General features: G+C 39.7%; 1 protein-coding gene across 6 annotated transcripts in view; it reads left to right on the forward strand.

Annotated features, from left to right (window-relative positions):
- The first annotated feature begins 913 nt into the window (after positions 1–913).
- Positions 914–23,819, forward strand: part of klhdc3 (kelch domain containing 3) — a 112,320-nt gene continuing 89,414 nt past the window's right edge. Inside the window, exon 1 of one of the 6 annotated variants that reach the window (XM_051919220.1) lies at positions 914–1,099. The gene's annotated coding sequence lies outside the window, so the exon portion shown is untranslated. Of the gene's footprint in view, positions 1,100–4,665; positions 4,806–5,212; positions 5,452–18,033; positions 18,057–18,120; positions 18,276–23,819 lie in introns of those variants that run through there. The other 5 variants (XM_051919217.1, XM_028820524.2, XM_051919221.1 and 2 more) reach the window with 5 other exon arrangements.

The raw sequence follows: 23,819 nt of genomic DNA on the forward strand, positions 1-23,819 counted from the left end.
AATGACGACCTCGTCGAGAGGTTTACTTACCTCGGCAGTGACATTCATGTCTCTGGTGACTCTTCCTATAAAGTCAGCAGACAGACTGGGAGAGCATGAGAGGTCATGAGGTCACTGGAAAGGGGTGTGTGGCGCTCCTGATATCTGTGCAAAAGGATGAAGGTCCAAGTCTTTAGAGTCCTGGTGCTTCCTGTTTTGCTATAAGGTTGCGAGACATGGACGCTATCCAGTGACCTGACTGGACTCCTTCAGTTGTCTCTTTGGAAAATCCTTGGGTAACGCTAGTTTGACTTTGTATCGAATGAGTGGTTGTTCATGGGGCACATTACCTGCATTGTGAGGGAGCATAAGTTATGGCACTACGGCCACGCGGTGCGATTCTCCGAGGATGATCTGGCTTGCAGGTTGCTCATTGTTGAGGACCCGAATGGCTGGACCAGATGGTCATTTCTGTAGGGTGGGACTGGACCGCGAGTCTGCCTGTTGGGTTGCCAACCAGGATCCCAAACTGTTTTGTCATGTGGTGATTAGTGGAAACATGCTGTACCAGTGCAGTGCTCCCCAACCTGACCTGACCTGTATGCAAAACAGACATAGACAAGAATTCAGGGAAAAGAAGAATAAATTACTAAAGAGTGTCACTGTTTATTTGAATGTATATGTTTAAGCTTAGATAAACAGACCATTGTGTGTTTATGCTTGTAAGAATATATAAAATGGAGGCTTAGGACTTAAAGATGAACATGTTTCGTGTCTAGCTAAAAGTAACTTGATCAACAATCAAGCAGACCATGGGAACTTTTTGGTTGTCCCAAACTACTGACGGATGCAATATCTTGCATGAGGCAGTCAGGAAGACCCTATAAATTCCAAGGATTATAAAAAGGCAATGCCAGAGAGACATCATAACTGCCAAGACTAGGAGTAGAGAGAGAAATGACTACCAAAGAGAAAACAACTTGGTCAGACTTTGCCACCTACAGACTCTTTCTTCGCTCCCAAGCATCACACCTGGTTTGAGAAACCAAGGACTGCAACAACCAAAGCCATTGCCACCTGAAAAGGAATTTTCTGTGTGACCCTGATTTGAACCGCTCAGGTTGTATGTTTTCATATCTAACATTTACACATATTTTCTCAATTCAAGTAAACCAAATTAATGATTGAAATAGTTTTGAGTATTGCTTTGCTGAAGTTGTCTTGTTGCTTACTGACATTTAGCAGTGACTGTTGTGTAATGTCAGGGGTAGCAATTAACCCTCAGCTTCAGAGTGTGTAGCCCTTTCAAAGGCAGCTATTGGGATACAAAGTCAAAGAGTGAAGGTTCCTGGTTTTTGCTGGGGTATTCAAGAGTGTAGCCCTTTCATTAGAACATTAGAACACTCTAGACGAGAACAGGCCATTCAGCCCAACAAAGCTTGCCAGTCCTATCCACATATTTCTTCCAAAAAAACATCGGGTTTTGAAAGTCCCTAAAGTCTTACTGTTCACCACACTACTTGGTAGCTTCAGTAGAAGCGATTTGTCAATCTGCAGACAGATCAACGCATAAGTGAATCCCGGCAGGGATGCCTTGTAAGTGGAATGGTTTCTAGCCCCTGGCATGGTATTGAAGTTGAGGTGTAGCTAGCCTTTGGCCAGTGTTGAAATATTCTTTCTTTGTATTTGAGCTTTATCTGTGCAGAGTGAATGTTGAATAGGTAGATTTTGAAGGATGTATGTGTGAATCAAGGCTAGCAGTTTAGGCATTTCCAATATTAACTTGTCCACCAATACAAAAAGAACCTTGGAGGTTAAAGTGCCTTCCCTACACACTTTTACACCACAAAACAAAGTTCTTCTATTTTTCCCCCCATGGTTTTCTTGTCCTTTGTTGGTATTTTATAAAGAAGTCATAACAATTGCTATATTTTTATACAGTGTTAACCATATGGTGCTCGGCATTTCTTTTACTTTGCTTATGCTGTATTTGTAATAGTGTGTAGCAGTACACACGAGTAGAAGTGTACTTTACAAGTACACCGCCAGTGCTTCGGATTCATGCTGTGAGGATATAAGGAAGGAAAAGGGTGTCACACTGTCACCAACTTTTTTTCAGTATGTTTCACTGGACTGGAGGAAGAGAAACGGCCAGAGGACTTTTTAAGGTCACTTGTGTCCCCTGCAATGTCCTTCTCCTTCCGGTCTCGACCACACATAACCAAAGTCTCCACTGGAAGTCAGGCGTTTACATTCAAACCATCTTCAGAGAATGTCAGAGCTTTGTGCATTGGAGCGTTTTTATTTTTTGTCCCTTCCATTCTTGTGGTGCACTACCGATCTGTTATTAGCACATGTGTTTGTGCCTCTTTTCCTTTTCCATTCTTTGGATGATTCAATTAAACAGGGAATCTTTCATGGACCCCAACACTCATTTTTCATGTTGTTTAATCTTTTTTTTTTACAATACATTGAAATAGAATAGAAATAACAGTGTTGTAAATGGTGTTTTTTTTTTAACAAAGTGTCTGTTTGGGGGATTGTAACCCAAGAAATTTAAACTTGATATCGGTTTTAGTCAGAAGGTCTTCCTAAAAGTTTGAAACATTGTTACTTTTTACTATGATACATGTTTACTTGTGGGTGCTACCATTTTTTGAATTTCATGCTGTCAGCGGGTCCTTCAGGATGCATGTCCTGTGACGCCATCAGTGTGACCATATAAAGGTCAATATGTACATTTTCATATCATCCGAGACTGGGATAGTTTCTGTATGTTAGGGAACGATTCTTTAGCATATGTGTTGGTGTTTCTCAGACCTTGTTTTTCTAAAATAAGATTTTTATTTGTTGATAGTTTATTGGGACTTGATGAAAGGTCAGTTTGTCTTCCTAGTTACAAACTCTGCTCATATCTTTGACTGGGCCTAATGTCCTGGTCTTTTATCATTACATATTACAATAGTCTCTGTTGAGTCAGTTTGAGCAGCATGTTGAATTAAGAATAAGAAGGGATCAATTCTAACAAAAATCAGAGTATTCCAGGACCAAGTCTGGTTTTTATGAGAAATTTGAGTCATATGCACAGTGATGTTTCAGGAAAATTGTGTGCTTATGAAGCACTAAGAAGTTACACCCAATTACATTAACAGCATAACACAACATAGCTGGTTGTGAAGTCTTCAATAGGCTTCATCGACCAGGCCAGGCCTTCTCTTTCAGTCTGCAAAAGGCCTCACCCCAATGGGATTAATCCCAGCACTACTGGACGGTGTCAAGCTTTGCAGGCCCTAAAAGGGTAATATGCCTCAAAAATAAACTTAAATGTCCCAAAAGTATAACAAAAACCCAACAAGAGTATGCATGACCATAAACCCTTGACTTGTACAAAAAAGGGCAATCAAAGAATCTTTATAAATATGGGATTAATTAACAAAAAAAAATAGAGCAGAAAATTCAAAACAGCAAAAATATGCAAAAGAAGTTGCCAATAATGCAGTCCTACAGCAAACAAGTCAAAATCCACAATTCAAAAGAATAATCCAAGAACAAAGCAAAAAAATAATCAAAACATCAGTAAATCCAAACAAAACACAATATTACCTGAACTCCACAATAAATGAATGATCTCCAGATGCTGAGTCTTCTCAGCTGACCTAAACAGCCAGAGGGAGGGACCAGGAGCTGTGATGTCAGGGTGGCCCCGCCTCCTGGGCTCCACCCACAAAGAACAAGGATCATAAAAACATTTAAAGGGACACAGTATAATTACAAAATCACATATGAAACAAACAAAAATAGAGACATGAAAAGTAATAAATCATATTCAACAAAAATAGAAAAACAGAAAACAGATATAATCCAGGGAAAATATAACAAAAATTCATTCTCTAACCTGCTTAATGCAGTTCATTGTTGAAAGGGTCTGGGCCTACCCAGGCAGCACTGGGCACAAAGACAGAAATCAAATTTGTGTGGGACAAAAGGGCCGACTCTCACATACACACCCACATTCATACGGGGACAGTTTTAAATCAATAATTAATCTAACACACTCGTGTTTGACAGATAAGATGACAACCAGCGAAACTCAGTGAAAAACCCACTAACTCAGGGAAAAGTGTGCAAACCACACAAACAATTATGACCGCAAGCAGGACTGGAACACTAGATTCTGGGACTGTAAGGAACCAACATTAAACACTGCACCACCCAATCACCAAAATGTTTTCCACAACACAAATGCGCAAATTAAATATGAAATGAAAGGAATTACAGAACATAAATGATTGACATTGTGAAGCAGAGACTACTGCCTAAAATCCTCATTCATGGATATATATGGTACAATAAAGAAAATGAACATAAGAATATAAGAATATAGAAAATATTCATTGAATATGTTGTAACATATTGTTGGGGAGGAGAGGTGAAAATGGTTATGGATACTATAATTTGACATTTAAGGCTTTTATTGGTATACTTAATTATGTGCTGTATGCTGTCCAGCTCTGACCTGTCAGTGGTCTCTGCCAAAAATAAATAAATATGTACTCAGTGTTTATTTTAGATGACTTCTATTACCAAATAAGGACTAGACAGGAGAAGGAGTCCACTTTAACAGTCTGGTGCACACACGCCAGCTTGCTATGGCGCCCATCTTACTGCTCCCAATGTCCCATGATGTGTAGCTCAACGACTGGGTGTTTCACCCATTCACCGACAACTGACGTGCGGCGACAGACAGGCTCCATGCAAGCAGTTTCAATACTGTGGCCACAGAAAATCTGTAAATATTTAAATATAAAATTAAGATACTGCTGAAGGTAGGTAATTGCGTTAACTGATATTTCAAAATTATACTGAACTAACCGGACGATACAAGCATTTAGAAAAGTTACAGAAAGTGCTGTACACTTAATCGATTTTAGAGATTCTTACTTTTGTACGGGGTGATGAAAATTTGTTCAAGAGGGTTGAGCTAGGCAAAGCCTCTGATTGGTCAGCTTGGAAATTCTGAGGATTGGAGTAGTCAGAAATAATAACAACTACATATTACCTCTATCCGCTGGGGTCTCTGTAAGGATTTTGACATGATCTACGAGCTGTCGTTGGCTTATAGCTGCCAGGTATCGTGGGGTTTGTAGTATTCTACGTACATCCGCCAGCATGTGTTTTCTGTTGATGTTCGTGAAAATGAACTACAAACTCCAGAATGCACTCATCGACTTTCTTTTGCGCATGCGTGTTTGTATGTGAGTTGTCTTCATATATTTTAGTTTCACGCTTCTTTCCAGGAATTACAAATTTGAATTTTAAATTCTAAATTGTGTGCGTTTCTATATATTTTTACTCAACGACTTGGGAAGACGTGGGTTTTGTCGCGCATTCTATTTTTGCTTCAGTGAATTACTTGGATTTGAATTGGTGGAAGGGGACGAGAGAACCCACCGGGCGGCGGAGAAGTCGAAGGTAACAATTGCTGTCTGTATTTTTTTTTTAATGAAGCTTCGCGCGTTACAGCTCAAGGAAAAGACCAGGGAACAATTGAGACTGAAGGAACACACCTGTAGGTTCTAATAGTTTGTGAGTAAAGCGGCCTAATATTTCCCAACGATACTGGTGTTGCTCTTCGGATTATAATTAGTATCATCGGTCACCCAAACGCAACACGAGTATCAAATTCAAAACAAATCACAACATGCTGTTTATTAAAATGTGTTTATTGCGACCTTATGCATTTCGAGCACCTAAAGCATAAGTTGTCATCGCAGTAGCCGTTCAGAGACTTCTTGAAACTTCATTTGTATCCTCCCCTCCCCTCCCTGCGATGCACACGTTTTTGACACTTTTCTCGCTTTAATTAAAATGCATATAAAGTGACCGAGGGGCACGTGTTGTACGTAAAGTTAAGTTTGTGATCGTGCGTGTACAGAGTGTGTGTATGTGCTCGGCCATTGCCACCCCTCCGTCGTTTGTCATTTCACATGCAACACCCCAGCTGTTTAAAGGGCTTGTTTTTAGCCATTGACAGGTAAATCTGCAGATTATGAATTCATAGAGAGCAGCCTTTATATTCCGTTTAGTGACAGCATGGGATTGATTTGTGCAGAACGCATAACTACACGCACACGCGGCCATTCATGGACTTCGAACGTGGCTAACTTTTCTCTGCAGCGTTGGCAGCGTATTCGTTATCGACCGACTGACTGCTCATCGCCCAGACTGGGTACACTCGGGGGGTACCAGATTTCATGCCGCTAATCTGACAGCGTCTGTGGTTGAACTCCTCTGCTTATGTTTAAAAGTAACACATTCTGTTGATGATTTGCTCCATATTGCTCCATGTTTTATCTGTTGACAAGCGTTGAAGTCCGTAGTACTGTATATCAATTCTTAGCTTCATAGTTCACAGATAGGACATGTCATGTCATTTTCTAAAGCGCTTAATCCAGGTCAGGGTCGGCTGGGTTGGACGGACGGACAAGGCAGTGTCCCAGCTAGCAAGGGACACAAGACAGGAAAAAAACCCTTGGACAGAGTTGCCAGTCCATTACTGGGCGAACACACAGCCACACACCAAACACACACAGCAGGGCCAATTTAGTGTCGCCAATCCACCAAACCTGCATGTCTTTGGTCTGTGTGAAGAAACCTGAGCACAAGGAGGAAACCCACTAAGACATGGGGAGAACATGCAAACTCCACACAGGGAGGACCCTGGATGCGAACCCAGGTCTCCATACTGCGAGGCAGCAGTGCTCCCACTGTGATTAAATGTTGATCTTTCAAGCAAGTGAACACTTTTTTTATTGGCACCATAGGTCAATAGCTTCAAGCACAAGTGTACAACAGTAGCTTAAAACTCAATGTCCCTGTGTCCAGTAAGGTCTTTTTGCAGGCCATGGGGGCTCCACGGCACAAGCCTAGAGCAAAGGCATGCACATCACCAGATATGGGGAGAACATGAAAACCCCATGTAGGGGGCACCGGGGACACAAACCCTGCTCTCCTTACTGCGAGGCACTATCACCGTGCTGTCCACTGATGGGACACAATTTGTTCAGATACAGAAGTACCGGTAGGAGAGCTCAGTAGTTTGCCATGAAGTGGCACAGGGTTCAGTGCTGGCACCACTCCTCTTTATTATTTACCTTCTCCCCCCTTAGTAATATCTTTAATCAATATTACTTTTTATTTTTCTCATTATGCTGATGACATGCTGCTACATGTCCACTTAGTCTACTTCCATTACCTCCCCCTCCTTCCCCCCCCCCCCCGCACCATACTCCTACTGCATGTGTTGATGACATTAATACATGGGTGACAAATAACTCTGTCAAACTTAATAGCAGTAGAATTGCACTACTCCTTATGGTCTAAATCGACACTGGCTGGCAAAGACCTGCGGCTCCACGCTTCCCAGTGCACGATGCACTGTGCCCGTTTCTGTGCAGGCCAAGAGCCTTCATGGCATTTTGGATGACACGTTTTCTTTTACCGCTCACATAACTAACACAACTACTAGAAAAGTGCTTTAATTGTGAGTAGTTATTGTTACATGCATTCATGAACACAATTAAAAAATATAATTAGAATGTTTAAATAATGTCACACTGAGAAGAAGTTTAATTCAAATTTAACAGAGTGCAACATTTATTCATGTATACAATATTGTTCTAAATTAATTTAATATAATGATATTTAGTCAATCAAATATTTTTAAACCTATCCTCTTTAATAAAAATGATAAGGGTCTGTCTGTGTTTCTGTGTGCCTGTCCGGTTGCTAGCATTAGGAAGAAAAATGTAAAAATTGGCAAAACATGTTGAAGACGGGGCAAAAATTAAACAAATGATAAAAAAAAAATGCTCAATAGAAAATTGGCCTTATTGGCCTATTCTGTTGGTCCAGCATTATACGCAGTGTGGTGAGTTACTTGCACCCTCTTTGGGCAACATGAAAAGGGGCTTAAAGCTGTTATGCTATTGACTGATAACTTGCCGTGGTGGGCAGTAGAGGAGTGAAAATAATGATAAATCAATGTGCATGTCTGGAAACCAAAAAACTCGACTCGGCTCGCCTAGAGTCACAAACCAGGCTAATGCAGTAACCACCACCGCTGCATTTTGCCAGCATAGCATTTTGACTGTCAGGGTGGTCAGGTACAGTGCATCTGGAAAGTATTCACAGCGCATCACTTTTTCCACATTTTGTTATGTTACAGCCTTATTCCAAAATGGATTAAATTCATTTTTTTCCTCAGAATTCTACTCACAACACCCCATAATGACAACATGAAAAAGTTTACTTGAGGTTTTTGCAAATTTATTAAAAATAAAAAAATTGAGAAAGCATATGTACATAAGTATTCACAGCCTTTGCCATGAAGCTTGAAATTGAGCTCAGGTGCATCCTGTTTCCCCTGATCATCCTTGAGATGTTTCTGCAGCTTCATTGGAGTCCACCTGTGGTAAACTCAGTTGACTGGACATGATTTGGAAAGGCACACACCTGTCTATATAAGGTCCCACAGTTGACAGTTCATGTCAGAGCACAAACCAAGCATGAAGTCAAAGGAATTGTCTGTAGACCTCCGAGACAGGATTGTCTCGAGGCACAAATCTGGGGAAGGTTACAGAAATATTACTGCTGCTTTGAAGGTCCCAATGAGCACAGTGGCCTCCATCATCTGTAAGTGGAAGAAGTTCGAAACGGTGATCACTTAGATGTTCAGCCCATCTTAGAGGGATAGTGTGTCAAGAAATGCAATGGGGGCTCCCTTATACCAACAGCAATATGCCTCTGTAGTGCCTCAGTGGGATTGGGACTGCCATGCCAGAAATTTTCTTTCTTTTTAATTTTCTTCCTTTTTAGTCACACTGTGTATGTTCAGACCAGAGTGTGTGTGTGTAGCTATCTATTTATTTAAAGACCTTCTGTAAAAAGCCAGTTTCCCCCAGCAGACAAAGATCTATCTATCTGAGTATCTTTAATATGAAATTATATATCTATCTAGATCCAGTTTACCCACAAGATAGTAGTGGACACCTTTATATGAAAATTCAACTTTTCTTGGCAATCTGTCTCACTGAATAAACTTCATTTCACATAACAACATTTCACTGACATGTTTCTTGAGAAAGCTATTTTTTGTTTGACCATTTTTGGGCCCAGAATTGAATTTTATTACTGCCAGTGCCTTGTAACCCAAAGACAGACAGCTTACTTGCATTATTGAGCAGAGTGACAGGTTCCAGCTATGATAACACAATCAGGAAGTTTCCTTAAAAAACTAAGTAGCATTTAAATGTAATTAAGAATGATCTAAGGGAGTTTACCATTAGGACACTGGAGTAACGGTTGCTCAAAACAGGGCGTATGGATTATAAATTGGTCATTTCAAGTAGTAAAAGCCATTTGTAGTATTAGTAATGGCTATGTTTTTTAAATTAACTTAATGGTACCTTGATAAAATAGTAACATTTTCTATTAAAACCATAAAAATGTCTGAATGATTCCAACGTTTTGAAGGCTAGTGCATATAAAAAGGCACATTTCCCCCTGGGGACAAATAAAGTTCTATCTGTCTTTAATATATATTTTTTTGAAACCTGACTTATTTGTTTTACTCAGTTTTTTATCAAGATGTCTTGTTTTATTAAAGGCAGGGCATATCAAAAATGAGTCACTCCGCAGCCAAAGTGGTCTTGTTCAGCACCGAGGGAACAGTACTGAGCTGCTCTAGTAGACATCTTAACAATGACACCATGTGCAGTATAACTGTGCCAATGACTGGCATCTGGATCTGTGAAACTGTAACTGAGAAGTCTGTGCAATTATAATCACTTGACACTAAGTAAATACCTACTCTTTGTTAAAATACTTATAATTTTTCTGATGCTCTATGTATAGAATTTTTGTGATCAAAGAATTAAGGGAGGGTTTTTAGGACATTCATAAGACTAGCAATGATGTGTGGAGCTGAGACATGGGCAGTAAAGGGAGCACAGGAGAAGTTGGCTGTGGCAGAAATGAGAATGTGGAAATGGATGAATGGAGTTACAAATAAAGGACAGAATAAGAAATGAGACTGTCAGAGGTACAACAAAAGTGGGAGAGAAATCGGAGAAAGTGCAGGAACGTAAACTGAAGTGGTATGGACATGTGATGAGGAGAGGCAGTGAATATGCAGGCAAAACAGTGATGGGCATGGAAGTACAGGGGGGACAGAAAGCAAGGGAGGCCAAAGTGGAGGTGGATGGGTAAAGTAAAAGGAGATCTGAAGGAAAAGAGCCTGACTGGGGAGGAGGTGCAGGACCGAGCTGTTTGGAGAAGGTTGATCAGGCACATTGACCCCACACTGAAGTGGGAAAAGATGAAGAATATGATATTTGTGACATTTTTGTGTGCTGCTATAACCCTGCAATATCTATCTTTCTTTTTAATTTTCTTTTTTTTTAGTCAGACTATGTATGTTCAGACCATAGTGTGTCTGTGTGTGTGTGTGTGTGTGTGTGTGTGTGTGTGTCTATCTATCTATCTATCTAATTAAAGACCTTCTGTAAAAAGCCAAATGTCCCACAGCACACAAATATCTATCTATCTATCTATCTATCTATCTATCTATCTATCTATCTATCTATCTATCTATCTATCTATCTATCTATCTATCTATCTATCTATCTATCTATCTATCTATTATATAGTGCCTTTCACACCATCTATCTATCTATCTATCTATCTATCTATCTATCTATCTATCTATCTATCTATCTATCTATCTATCTATCTATCTATCTATCTATCTATCTATCTATCCTTCTGTTATATAGTGCCTTTCACACCATCTATCTATCTATCTATCTATCTATCTATCTATCTATCTATCTATCTATCTATCTATCTATCTATCTATCTATCTATCTATCCATCTGTTATATAGTGCCTTTCACACCATCTATCTATCTATCTATCTATCTATCTATCTATCTATCTATCTATCTATCTATCTATCTATCTATCTATCTATCTATCTATCTATCTATCTATTATATAGTGCCTTTCACACCATCTATCTATCTATCTATCTATCTATCTATCTATCTATCTATCTATCTATCTATCTATCTATCTATCTATCTATCTATCTATCTATCTATCTATCTATCTATCTATCTATCTATCTACCCCTCCTGGGTTTTCTGTCATGGAGTCAGTGCTGGCTGACCAATATGATAAGAGAATCTTTCCATCTGATGATTCCACTGCTCCTTTGTCTGAGATGACTTTTCCATATGTAGGAGAGCAGCCTGGCAGTAACGCCATGGCAGCAAGTATCGCATCCAGGTATTGAGAAGGGAAACCTAATAAAGGAGAGTTAGTAGCAGTTTAAAAATATTCTGATACTTTTACTTCTGTACAAATGACTAACAAACAGAAATGCTGATTATCCACAGCTAATCAGCAGTACTAGTCAGGGTGTACCAAACTAACGTTGTGAGTCTTCAGCTGGGATTTAAAAGCTGAGACTGAAGGGGAATCTCACATATTAGCAGGCAGATCGTTCCACAGGTTTCGTAATTTCGTGTTTTTCTGTATGTAATACAGCTCAGAGATGTCAAATGGGCCTTTTTCAAAACTCTTCTTTATGCCGTCTTGTTTTTAGTTACCGTCTGTTATTTAAAATGGTACTGAGACTTTTGGCCACTAATTCGCAATGAAACATATCGACAACGCCCATATGGTCTTTATTTTTGTCAGTACAACTTGCAAATGAATTTACTTGTTTTTAATCTTCATGTATATTAAGAACATAGAACGTTTTAAATGAGAGGAGTCTAATAACCAAGTTGTTTCACTGACCTTTTTTGTGAGTAATTTGTTTCTGGAATGCATCTATCCATCCATTATTGAACCTGGTTAGCCCAGCTCAGCCTTCTAAGAGCCAGATGTAACTGCAGAAACACTAAGCTCAAGGCGGATACAAGTCCTGAATAGGACACCATTCTGTTGCAGGACACATCTCACTCAGTCTTGTACAATTTAGCTTTGGCCTGAAGGTTTTTGGCGTGTGCTGGTAAACTTCTAATGCTGCCTACATGCCACAAAGATGACACAACAAAAACAATGATGACACAAGTAATCATTTTATACTTGGCTTGAATTAAAGAATCTTTGAGCATACAATCCACATCAGGCTCTGCCGGTCGGGATGCTTGCTCTCTCTGTAGCTGACGTGCTTCTGTTGTTATAAATGTTTGCAGAGGTCTGGAGGATGGAAGCTTATGGAGGGCCACAAGTCAAAGTCAGTCAGTCAGTCAGTCAGTCAGTCAGTCATTGTCCAACCCGCTATATCCTGTCACGGGGACAAGTCAGAGTTGCTGGGGTTAAGCAGGCAGGCAGTTTGTGATGCTCAAGCATGTCTGGTGTTCAGTGGTCATGTAGGGTTGTCAGGTGTCACTTTTTTGTAATTTTTGGAGACTGCTGTGGTAACAGAAGACAATGAGTGTTTAACGAGAGCTTTGTCCCGTTTTGCTAGAAAGCCTTTGGAAGTAAAAACCTTTTTTCTCCATTTCTCCCAGCAGACCATGAGAAATTATTTTCTTACTGACTGATAGTGCATAATAGTGAAAGCAAAAAGACTGTATAATATATAAGATATAAAAAGGAAAAAGTAAGCAGTGTTGCATAATTAATGTTGATCAGCGAAACTGGCCAAAGTGTTTTTCAAAGAGAATATGCTGTGTTCTCTGGTGACCACGTTTGCTGAATATTTTCCTGGTAATTTGCTGATCAGCTGGCTTAGGAAAGTGCGCCTTGATGCTTTCTGAGACGAGCAGGACATCACAGAGCAGGAGCAGCCATGTGCAGGACTTTCACGCATGCTTTCTGTGGGATTGTTGCTGATGTGGCTGTCGATGGGTCACAAGCATCTGAGGGGGAAAAAAAATTGGTGTTTTATGTTTGACATCGCTGTATGGTATTTTCTTTCGGCTTCCACTTCTGGTTGTTTCAACCTAACCCTGAGCTTTGATTTCTGTATGTGAGTTTTTGGCCACCGAGGTTGAGGAACATTTTTCGGATTTCCCTCCCACATGCATTTAAAAAATTAAGTAAACTTGTAGTATTTTCATTTTGAGGGGTACATTGGCTGACCATAATTAGAATATTAAGAGCATTGTCACTGGAATTATAGCACTGTGGTGGAAGTGGCACTGCATGGGTATGGCTACTGTATGCATGCGAATGCTCAGGCTCTGAAAACAAGTCTTAGATGAGCCATCCTCCTCATCGGAAAACACAGGACATGATGTTTTATTGCAATCCTACATGGTATTTCTTTCTTCTTGGTGAAAGTATCCTCACAGATAATTCAGAAACAAAACAGATATTGTAGCTGTGCCCAGCGTCACATCAAACAACAGAGCAAGCCTGTGCTGCCACTTCGTGGCATGGCCAATGTGTGCCCCAACTCTGTGAATGCCATGATCTTTATTTTATTTTCTTATTTGCAGTCTGTATCCTTTTGTTGTGTTCTGTTTGTGGTATTCATTCCATCTGCATCTTTTGTTTTTGAGGCACGGCGGCATAGTGATTAACACTGCTCCCTTAAAGCTCAGATCACATAATTGGTCAGTTATAGTTGACTGTTAGGGACACTTAAAAGATCACGGCTCCATTATAATCCACTCAACACGAGTTCAGTTCCTCCTTCCGCATTCACTTCAGTGCATTTCAGGGAGTTTATCAAAATTTGGAAACATTTCCGTGATTTTTGCCAAGCTCAAGGAAAAGCCAAACTCTGTGGGGTTCGCTCATCACTATATATAATAATAAGTGGAAATGAGTTATATATATATAATATATATGTATATGTATATATATATATATATATATATATATATATATATATATATATATATATATATATATATATATATATATATGCTTGTGTTGTGAAGAGAGGGGCTGAATGCACCCCAAGGAGACACGGTCGCTCCTCCGAAACTCCCTCTTAAACGGCGATACAATGGGAAACAAATACAGCTTTTTTTTTACCTCCTCTTTGCATGATCAGCTGCTGGCTTGCTGCTGCCGTGCCGCGTGATCTGCATCTCGCACGGTACTTCGAATGTTTAAAAGCCTGTACAGCAGCTGTCCTACTCTTTGTTTTTTATTTCCGGCCCCGGGTCGTGGTTAAGTCTTTTGGCACAAATTCTTGTCTTGTCAGATGTGAGTTCTTGATGTTTTTTAGTTTATAATTTAAAAACTGAGTAAAAATCTGAAAATCTAACAACATCACACTAAAGTTCAATAAATTCTGAAAAGAATGATACCAAACATATATATGTAGGTTTTAAAATAAGCACGATTTAAAGCGTGACAAAAAATGTCACACAAAATCATTGCACAAAATCATTTCACTTTAAGGCTTAGGATTTTATATATATACAGTAATCCCTCCTCCATCGCGGGGGTTGCGTTCCAGAGCCACCCGCAAAATAAGAAATGTTAAACAAATGTTTATATGGTTATTTTTATATATTTTAAGCCCTTACAAACTCTCCCACACTATTATAAACATTTCACGCACAGTTATACAGCATAAACGCTTTGTATTCTCTTAGATATTAGGTAAGATTCGTTGAAATTATGTATGTAAACACAGTTTACATACAGTAAAACCCAAATATTATTTTAAAGATATCGAGCGTCTCCGATATCGATACGTTACAGCCATTACAACAGACAGGCCACCAGCAATAAATACGTACAATGCAAGAAAAATTGTATACAGTAAAATGTGTGTACAGCGACACTAAACTATGTACATGTAATAAGTACTGTACGTAAATAATTAATTATGGTTACTCACCAACAATGACACGACGACTTGTCCGATAACGATGAGTTTAATTTTACTGCACAACAAAGGATAGCGTTACAGCTCTTCTAAAGGAGCCTCTTCAGGCGACTGTTTAGCACTGCCGTTGTTCTTCTTCCAGCACTCTTCAATCCAAATCCCTAAAGCAGATTTCATCCAGACTACTGCCTTATCACGTCCCCTTGCAACTCGTTTTGCGCCCTGATTAAAGGACACTGCGGCCGTAGATCTTATATGCTTTTCCTCCTTTTTAAATAAAAAGAATCGTGGACGCATTGATGCTGTAATTGTGTCCTACAGCGGTGTAGCTGTTTCCTTCCTTCAACATATCCAAAACTTTTACCTTTTCTGCAATCCTGAAGCATTAACAGTAACGTGCATTAATGCTGAATGAGTGAGATGAGACTTCCTGGTTAATGCAGCACTCCGTTGCTGAGCCAATCAGCAGCACACAGGAACTTAACTGCGTGCTCTGATTGGGTAGCTTCTCAGCCATCCGCCAATAGCGTCCCTTGTTTCAATTCAAATGCGTCCCTTGTTTGAATTCAAATGGGCAAATCAACTGAGGAAGCACACGTACTGTAGACTGCAGACATCCGCGAAGCAGTGAAAAATCCGCGATATATATTCACATATGCTTACATTTAAAATCCGCGATGGAGTGAAGCCGCGAAAGACGAAGCGCGATATAGCGAGGGATCACTGTATATATATATATATAGAGAGAGAGAGTAGATATGTATATATTTATTATTTGTAAAAGAATAGTTTTAATAAACAGATTTTGTACAGTATACTAGTACAAAGCTTACTGATTATACAGGTAACAATGACGTATTGAATGTTGATTGAACTTCACTACTGTATAAAGGGAGTGAATTCTCAACAAACTTGGAAGAGCTGACTTGTAGATCACAGGCCCGGACATTTTGTCATTTTATGAAGACCAACAAAACACGTGGCCAGTTTGCTTAATGGCCTTTTTCGATCTTTGGTCCTCAGTGTATAACCACACTTGTTTACTGACTTGTGCAGGGGACCCTGAATAAAAAGTGTTGTCATTTCTACAAGATGTGATCGAAATGTCTGCAGATCCCCTTAAATGAAAGTCTGCAATGTGCACTTTACTCACATCTGAATTGTTTAATTTGCAATTTTAAACTGTGGAGTAGAGGGGTAAATCAAGAAAAATGTGTCTTTGTCCCAAACATGATGGAGGGCACTGAATGTTAGATTTTGCCAAAAAAACTTTTACCCTTTTTTACATTTATTTTAAATATTTAAATACCAGTAATGGCGCACTGCACGATAACGTGCTGTGAATACACTTGACTTGAGCATTCCTAGTCTTCATCCTCTTTCTCTGTACATTTAGCATTCGTTTGCTCAGAGGTTGATGCACCTGCTGCTTCCTGAGCAGCTTTTCTTTTTTCCGCCCTAGCGGCCCGCTTCTTCTCTTCTTTCGTCAGCATCTTTTCGTGTTAAAACTGATTAAGTCAGTGTTTATGTTGCAATTACTTAGTATGTTTTCTTTAATTTTTCATTTAAGCTGGCACTTAAGTCTTCAATCTGCCTCAAGAATGATTTAAGATATGAAGAGGGAGGGGAAGTGACGGTGAAGGTGGTAGGGAATGAGAACGACGCTCGTATGCATGCACTGCCCTGCTGGCCACTGCCGAGAGTTGATTCTACAATGAAATAAAAAGAGGAATAACCTTGGAGCACAATCATCAACCCGAAACCGGATAGTAGACGTCACGTAGTATATGTGTACCAAATTTCAGGTCAATAATTCAAACGGTTTGCGAGCTACAAGTGATTTAAAATGCTGGACAGAGAAACGGACAGCCACGGTAGCGTATTCATTCGTTTGCTCAGAGGTTGATGCGCTTGCTGCTTCCTGAGCAGCTCTTCTTTTCTCCACCCAAGTGGCCCGCTTCTTCTCTTCTTTCATCAGCATCTTTTCACATTGAAACTGATTAAGTCAGTGTTTGTGCTGCAATTACTTAGTGCGTTTTCTTTAATTTTTCACTTAAGCTGGCACTTAAGTGTTTAGTCTGCCTCAAAAATGATTTAAGATATGAAGAGGGATGGTGTTGCCAATAGTTGATTCTACAATAAAGTAAAATAAAAATTAAAAGAGCAATAACCTTGGACATCAATCATCACGCCAAAAGCGAATAGTAGATGTCACGTAGTATACGTGTACCAAATTTCAGGTCAATATGTCAAAACGGTTTACGAGCTACAGGTGACTTAAAATCCTGGACAGACAAACGGACTGCCAGGGTAGCGTATTATATAAGAAGATTTCAGCAGATTTCATACTTTAAGTCTGAAAATGTTGTGTTGCTTGTATTCTCTGTTGCATTTGGTCATGAGAAAAGGGTCATCTTCCTCAGTTTGGTTAAAATGAATATGCAGAATTTTGTGTTGAAACTCGTCATATTTGAGCCTATTTCTACAGTATACAGTAAATGGATTATTTTAGAAGACACCAAACCAGACCAGTCTGCTCCACAGTGCACACTAACACAAACACATATTTTCATTATGTCAGTGTACTTTTACCAGTTCAGATCACCTTCATGTCTCTGGTTTGTGGAAGGAGACCAGAAGACCTGTGGAGACCCCTTGCAAATTCCCCAAAGTGTGAGTAGCTGGAAAACCCATGCAGACCTTGCATAGCCCATCAGTAGGCTGAAATTCATAGCCATTGCTCTGAAGCTGCAGGCCATGAGCTTTAACTAGAAAATAAAGTACAGAATGACATGCAATAAATAATACACAGTGCCAAGTGCAAACAGGAATCTGCATCTCTCATTAGGCGTTTTCTTTATTTCTGTATGATGCAACATGTATATAAAAATAATATATATTGATTAATATCAAAAGATGCACATTCAGCTGAATACTTCATAGTTTTATGGAAGCTTCAATTCCTCCTCCACTATGAAGGTTTATGGTAGGCTTGGTTTCTTTTTACAGTAATTGGTGTCTCTTTCTGTTGCTAAATTAATAACTCTTTATAAATGTCAGATGTCATGCCGGGGCCTCTTTTGTGCAATGTGGTTGTCTGTGGCATGGGATGATGTCTGCTCCTGAAAATAGACGACACTATGGAATATACAGTGCCAGAATTCACTTGCAGTTTGTGACCAAAATGAAACGGAGCAAGACAAATGACAGGGTATGTACCCTCGTGTTAAGACCCTTAATACTTGTTTAAATATGGCACATGCTCCACTGTATGTGAAAGGCGCCCTTTTTTTTCCAGGAGTGCTTATTGCTGTGTTTGTTTCTTACTGCTTCACTTTCATAGACATTTGCCTACTGGAGCCCCTTTGAAGGTTGGTTTTTATTTTATTGCATTTTGATGTCGTTCTTTAAGTGTAATCTCAGATGGCAGGTAATCTAATTTTTTTTTTTTGCATTATTACACCGTTAATTTCTTGTGTACTGATGTGAATTTCTGAACCTTCCTATAAATTGCTTTTAAGTGCATAAGACAGAATTCTGACCCGAAGTGCAATTTTTACATAAATTCAACGTAATTAAAGTCATTTCACCACCACAACAGTTTAAAAAATCATTTTTATAACTCTTTTAATTTTAAAGAGTCTAATAAGAAAATGTAAGCAATTTTTTTATCATAGCCATGTATTGAAAAGATAATTATATAGCTCTTTTTCTTAATTTGTACTACTGAGATTTCACCGGCTCTAGTCTTCCTAATTTTAGCAGAGGTGTTTGTACTTTGAGATTTTGTGAGTTGTCCATATATATTTATATTCTAACTTCCAGACTGGTTTCTTTGTCAAATTTAACAATACAGTCTGGCTTGTTGGCAGTGGTCTCCCAACTTACCGAGTTAAATATTAGTAAGGCATCTGTAAATCTCCTTATAACAGTTAAAACTTTAACAACACCTGCCTATTCAATCCTGCCTAGCTGTCCAACCGGAATTCTGACTGATCATCTCATTGTCACTAGAATGCCACCTCAGATGGCAGCTTATCTGTATCTGTGCCAGGCAGTCATTAGATAACTGCAAAGCTCTTTACTGTGTCAGTGAGCCGTTGGACTCTATTGTCATCAGCTCTGGTTTTGGTTCCTGGCAGCGGCCTGCATAAGGAGGCCCATTTTGAAGGAGATTAATTGAGCAGATGGCTGCGAGTTAATTTTAGCTCATGCTAATACATTGGTTGACTCTTACAGATCTGTATTCTAATTGGACCTGATTGTTAGCATTTCGCAGACCAGAGATTTAATTGGGGCTGCAAGCATTTTTGTGCCTTCAAGTGGGTGACAGTTTTGCCCATGAAACAGATACATGGACATTGTGAGCCAAACTTTTTTGGGATCTTTTGTGTAATTTGACGGTCAGACTGCAGGGGCATACAGTAATTGAGCTCACCCTACTGAACACAGCAGAGCCACAAATAATGTGAAATAAACTCCTAGAAATACATCCGGAAGAGGGAAATGATGCAAATAAAATGTTGGTATGGTTTGGTCAATCACTTATTTTTGTAAATGACAATAAGAAAGGCTATCAAAAAAAAAGTGTTATTATTAAGGGCATCTCGGCCTCTTGTTCTGTCTTATTGTGGAGTACAGTGTGGCAAAAAAGAAGTGGAAGAGACTGAGGGGAGTGTATGCCTCCAATGCTCTTCGTCCGTCTCCTTTGCTGTAGCATGAGAAAAAACAACACAATCCCCTCGTGAAATATCTTAAAGAACTCTGCCTGCATTGGATTTAGCACAAGGTGGTATCCATGCCTTTGCTCAAGCCTTACATGTATGTGGTTTTCTGCATTGCCTGCAAAGTAACCTTAATGGACACTGGGATGTAGTGTTTGAAGCTGCTGATGTACATTTGTGTGTTTGAAGCTGTGGATCTACAGTGTCTATAAAGTGTTCACCCACTTGGAAGATTTTGCTTTTTTTTTTTTATTACACAACACTTAAGCCCATTGGGCAGCATGGTGCCACAGTGGTAGCACTGCGGCCTTGCAATAAGAAGAGACCAGGATTTGGGTCCTGAGTCCTCCCTGGGTGGAGTTTGCATGTTCTCCCTGTTTCTTCTTCTCTGGTTTCTTCCCACAGTCCAAAGACTTGCAGGTTAGGTGGATTGGCGATGCTAAATTGGCCCTAGTGTGTATCTAGTGTGTTTACCCTGCGATGGACCGGCACCATGTCCAGGTTTTGTTCCTGCTTTGCGCCCTATGCTAACTGAGATAGGCACCAGTACAGTGACCCTGGTCTGGATAGACTGGGTTAGCAAATAACTGACTGATTTAATCAGTTGATTTAAAATTTAGCTTTTTTGACACTGATCAACAGAAAAAGACCCTTTTAATGTCAAAGTGGTAACAGAACACTGCAAAGTGATCTAAATGAAGTACACATTTAAAATACTTGGTTGTGCAGGTATTCACCAAGTCAGTATTTAGGAGATGCACCTTTAGCAGTCATGACAGTCTTGAGTCTCTGTGCACAGGTGTCTTTCAACTTTTCACATCAGGATGTTGCAGTTTCACCCCGTTCTTCTTTACAAAACTGCTCCAGCTCTGTCACGTTGCATGGGGATTGTGGGTAAACAGCCATTTTCAAGTCCAGCCACAAGTTCGTAAATGGACAGAGATCTGGACTCTGCCTTGCCCCTCTCGGACATTCACATTGTTGATTTGAAGCCATTCCCTTGTAGCTTTGGCTTTATGTTTGGGGTTATTGTCTTGCTGGAAAACAAGTCTTCTCCCAAGGTGCAGATTTCTTGAAGACTGTATCAGGTTTTCATCCTGGATTTTCCTGAATTTTGGTGCATTCATTTTACCCTGATAAGCCTTCCAGAGCCTGCTGTGGCAAAGCATCCTCACAGTACCTAATGCTGCCACCACCAGGCTTTACGGTTGTTTTGTCTTGGTAGAGTTCTCCGTTGCTCAACTGTCCCCTTTTGTATTATTAATGTGCAGCCTTTGTCAGAATGCCTCAAATCTCACAGACTCAGAACTGTTTATAAGGCATTGTACTTTATAACATCTCCCCACCTTCCCTTCTACATCTATAACTTCAGGCAGTTACATGTAGTAAAAGACAAGCAGGAGTTAAGTTACACTTTAAATAATGTATTAATGATAATATTCATAAATAATAACAATAAGCTGAATATTGGCAACCATACAACCTGGAATGCAGATGTGTAGTTTCAAGCGGCATGCAGACTCGTTTGTTACTTAAAATGTCTGTAGTTAAGGCATCGTTTTTGGTCAGCTTTCTTCAGAACAGGCCACATGCCTATCTCAATATGGCTGCCGAGCTGTGCTCTTCATTGTGTTGTCCTTTTCAGTTCATGGTGTGTGAGATGCTCCTTCATGGTGATGGTGCGAGAGAGAGAGTGGGAGGGGTAAGGCAAGCAAATTTACAGACTCTCTGTCCAAACCCTACAGCCAATAGAGCATCATGGTACTTAATGGCTTCTGATTTAAAACCAAACAGGCAGCTTTAGACCAATAGAATTCTGGTGCGACACAATGGTTTCATGCCTGCCCCCAGTACCATTTGTTGAGCTGATTTTTGCCAGCTATGTAATTTGACTTTCCTGTGGGGGTTGATTGAGAGAGTCCTGCAGAGAATTACTTGCCAAACTGGTTTTAGGCACTTCACCCGATTCTGTCATAAAATTACAAAGACTCTGTCCTAAATGGGGTGTTATTGCTGTTCTTATTAATGATACAATACTAATATTACATTGTTTTGTCTAAGTTACAAATAAAGACATTCAAAATATTTATCAACTTATATACAAAATTTCACACCACAACTACGATGACGATGATGATGATTGTGCGTTTTTGATAATGTGTGGTGTTTGAGTTATTTGAAACATTTCATGTAGTCTGATTGCCAAAAAGCTCAGTTTTCTTCTCATCAAACAATAGAATCTTCATCCAGCTGAGGTCAGAGTCTTCCATGTTCCTTCTGGTAAGCTGAGGTATCCTGTGTTTCTTTCTTTTTTTTTCTTTACCACTCTCAAGTAAAGCTGCGGCAGTTGTTGTCTGCCAATCTGAGCCACTGTAGCTTGTACCTCCTTTTTTAAGAGGTCTCCTGGTGGCCTCCCTCACTAGTCTTCTTTTTTCACTCAGTTCTTGTGGATGACTAGCACTCAGCAGATATACAACTGTGCCGTACTCTTCATTTCATAATGATTGACTTAACTGGACTCGATGACTTGGATGTTTTTTTTGTGTCTATGCTTTTCAATTCACTTTTCACGGAGTTCCTTTTTTTTTTTTTTTTAATTTAATCTTTATTATGTAGGTTAGACCACCATACTGACTCACCACTAGTTGAACCTTCCACATGACTGAGCCCACAGACAGGTGATGCCCAATGAACCAATTCTGTGACTTCTAAAATTAATTGGCTGCACCAGTGATGATTTAGGTGTGTCAAATTAAAGGGGGTGAATACTTATGTGATGAATTATTTTATGCTCTAGATTTGTAATTAGTTTAGACCAATTTGCAGAAATCTGTTTTCACTTTAATGTCACGGTGGCACTGACCAGAAAGCAGGAGACAGAGCTGGAGGTGGCAGAATTAAAGATGGAAAGATTTGCACAGTGTGTGATGAGGATGGACAGTATTAGAAATGAGGACATTAGAGGGTCAGCTCAAGTTGGATGGTTCGGAGACAAAGTCAGAGAGGCGAGATTGCGTTGGTTTGGACATGTGCAGAGGAGAGATGCTGACTATATTGGGAGAAGGATGTTAAGGATAGAGCTGCCAGGCAAGTGGAAAAGAGGAAAGCCTAAGAGGAGGTTTATGGATGTTGTAATAAAAAAAAAGTTTTCTCTGTAACAGGAGAAGGGATGAAATAAAGGAGTAAGAGGGGGGGTTGGTCGCTTCCGTGCAAAACCAGCTACAAAGATTGGAATGTCTGGGATGATAGCGAAAGAATGTGCAAAAACTTGTTTCTCATAAAGAGTTTCAGAATGTTATGGGAATACAGTCAAGGCTATGTACTTGTTTTTCACTTCGAGGGGCTTCATTGCAAGCAACGCTTGTTATTGTGTGTCTTCTGATACTAGGCACCGTCTCAGTGAGGGCCAAGTAGAAGAAAAACAATACCGCGTCCCGTGGAAGGGTGTGTGCTGAAACTGATCACTTCTGTATACACTGCTTACACGTAAGCCATTTTGGGCAAGGACACTCAATTAGTATATAAGGGAAGGTTCCGCCCTCAGTTTCTTCGGAAGCTCAACCGTGGGGAACGTGCACACCGCCCAGTATTGGACCAGGCTCACGAGTTGATCCTCTGACGAGACTGACACGCGGGCTCCCTCAGTCTACTGGTCTAGGATGATGGCTCTGGGTCTTTTGATATTACTGTAAGTCAATAGTATAATTCATATATCTGTATTACTGTAAGTCAATAGTATAATTCATATATATCTGCATGTATATTGCTATTATATTGTATGTAACTGATACTATATTTGAACAAGTAAACAATTGAAGTATTGGACCTTTCCTCTCTGATTCTTGCCTGCTTATTTTCTGTTAAAACCTTTGAACCATTTTCCCAAACTAAAACAGATGTGGTGAGAGAAGACATGCAGGTGATGGGTGTAACAGAGCAAGATACAGAGGACAGAAAGATATGGAAGAAGATGATCCGCTGTGGCAACCCCTAATGGGAGCAGCTGAAAGATGAAGAAGAAGTCGTCAAAGAGCCTTTATTCAGTTGATCAGTGTCAAATTGTCTTCACTGTAATTCCAAATTTCTAAAGGGGTGAAAACTTTTTATATGTACTGTATATGAATTGCATACTGTAGGGTGCATATTAATGGATATGAACAAAACCAAATGTGCCATATTTTAAGGACATTGTAGAGGCGGTCTGGGGATTTCATTATGTGTTTTCCAATATATGAGGTGCCCAGTGGTAC

This window comes from Erpetoichthys calabaricus, chromosome 15 (genome assembly GCF_900747795.2).
Source record: "Erpetoichthys calabaricus chromosome 15, fErpCal1.3, whole genome shotgun sequence".
NCBI lineage: Eukaryota > Metazoa > Chordata > Cladistia > Polypteriformes > Polypteridae > Erpetoichthys > Erpetoichthys calabaricus.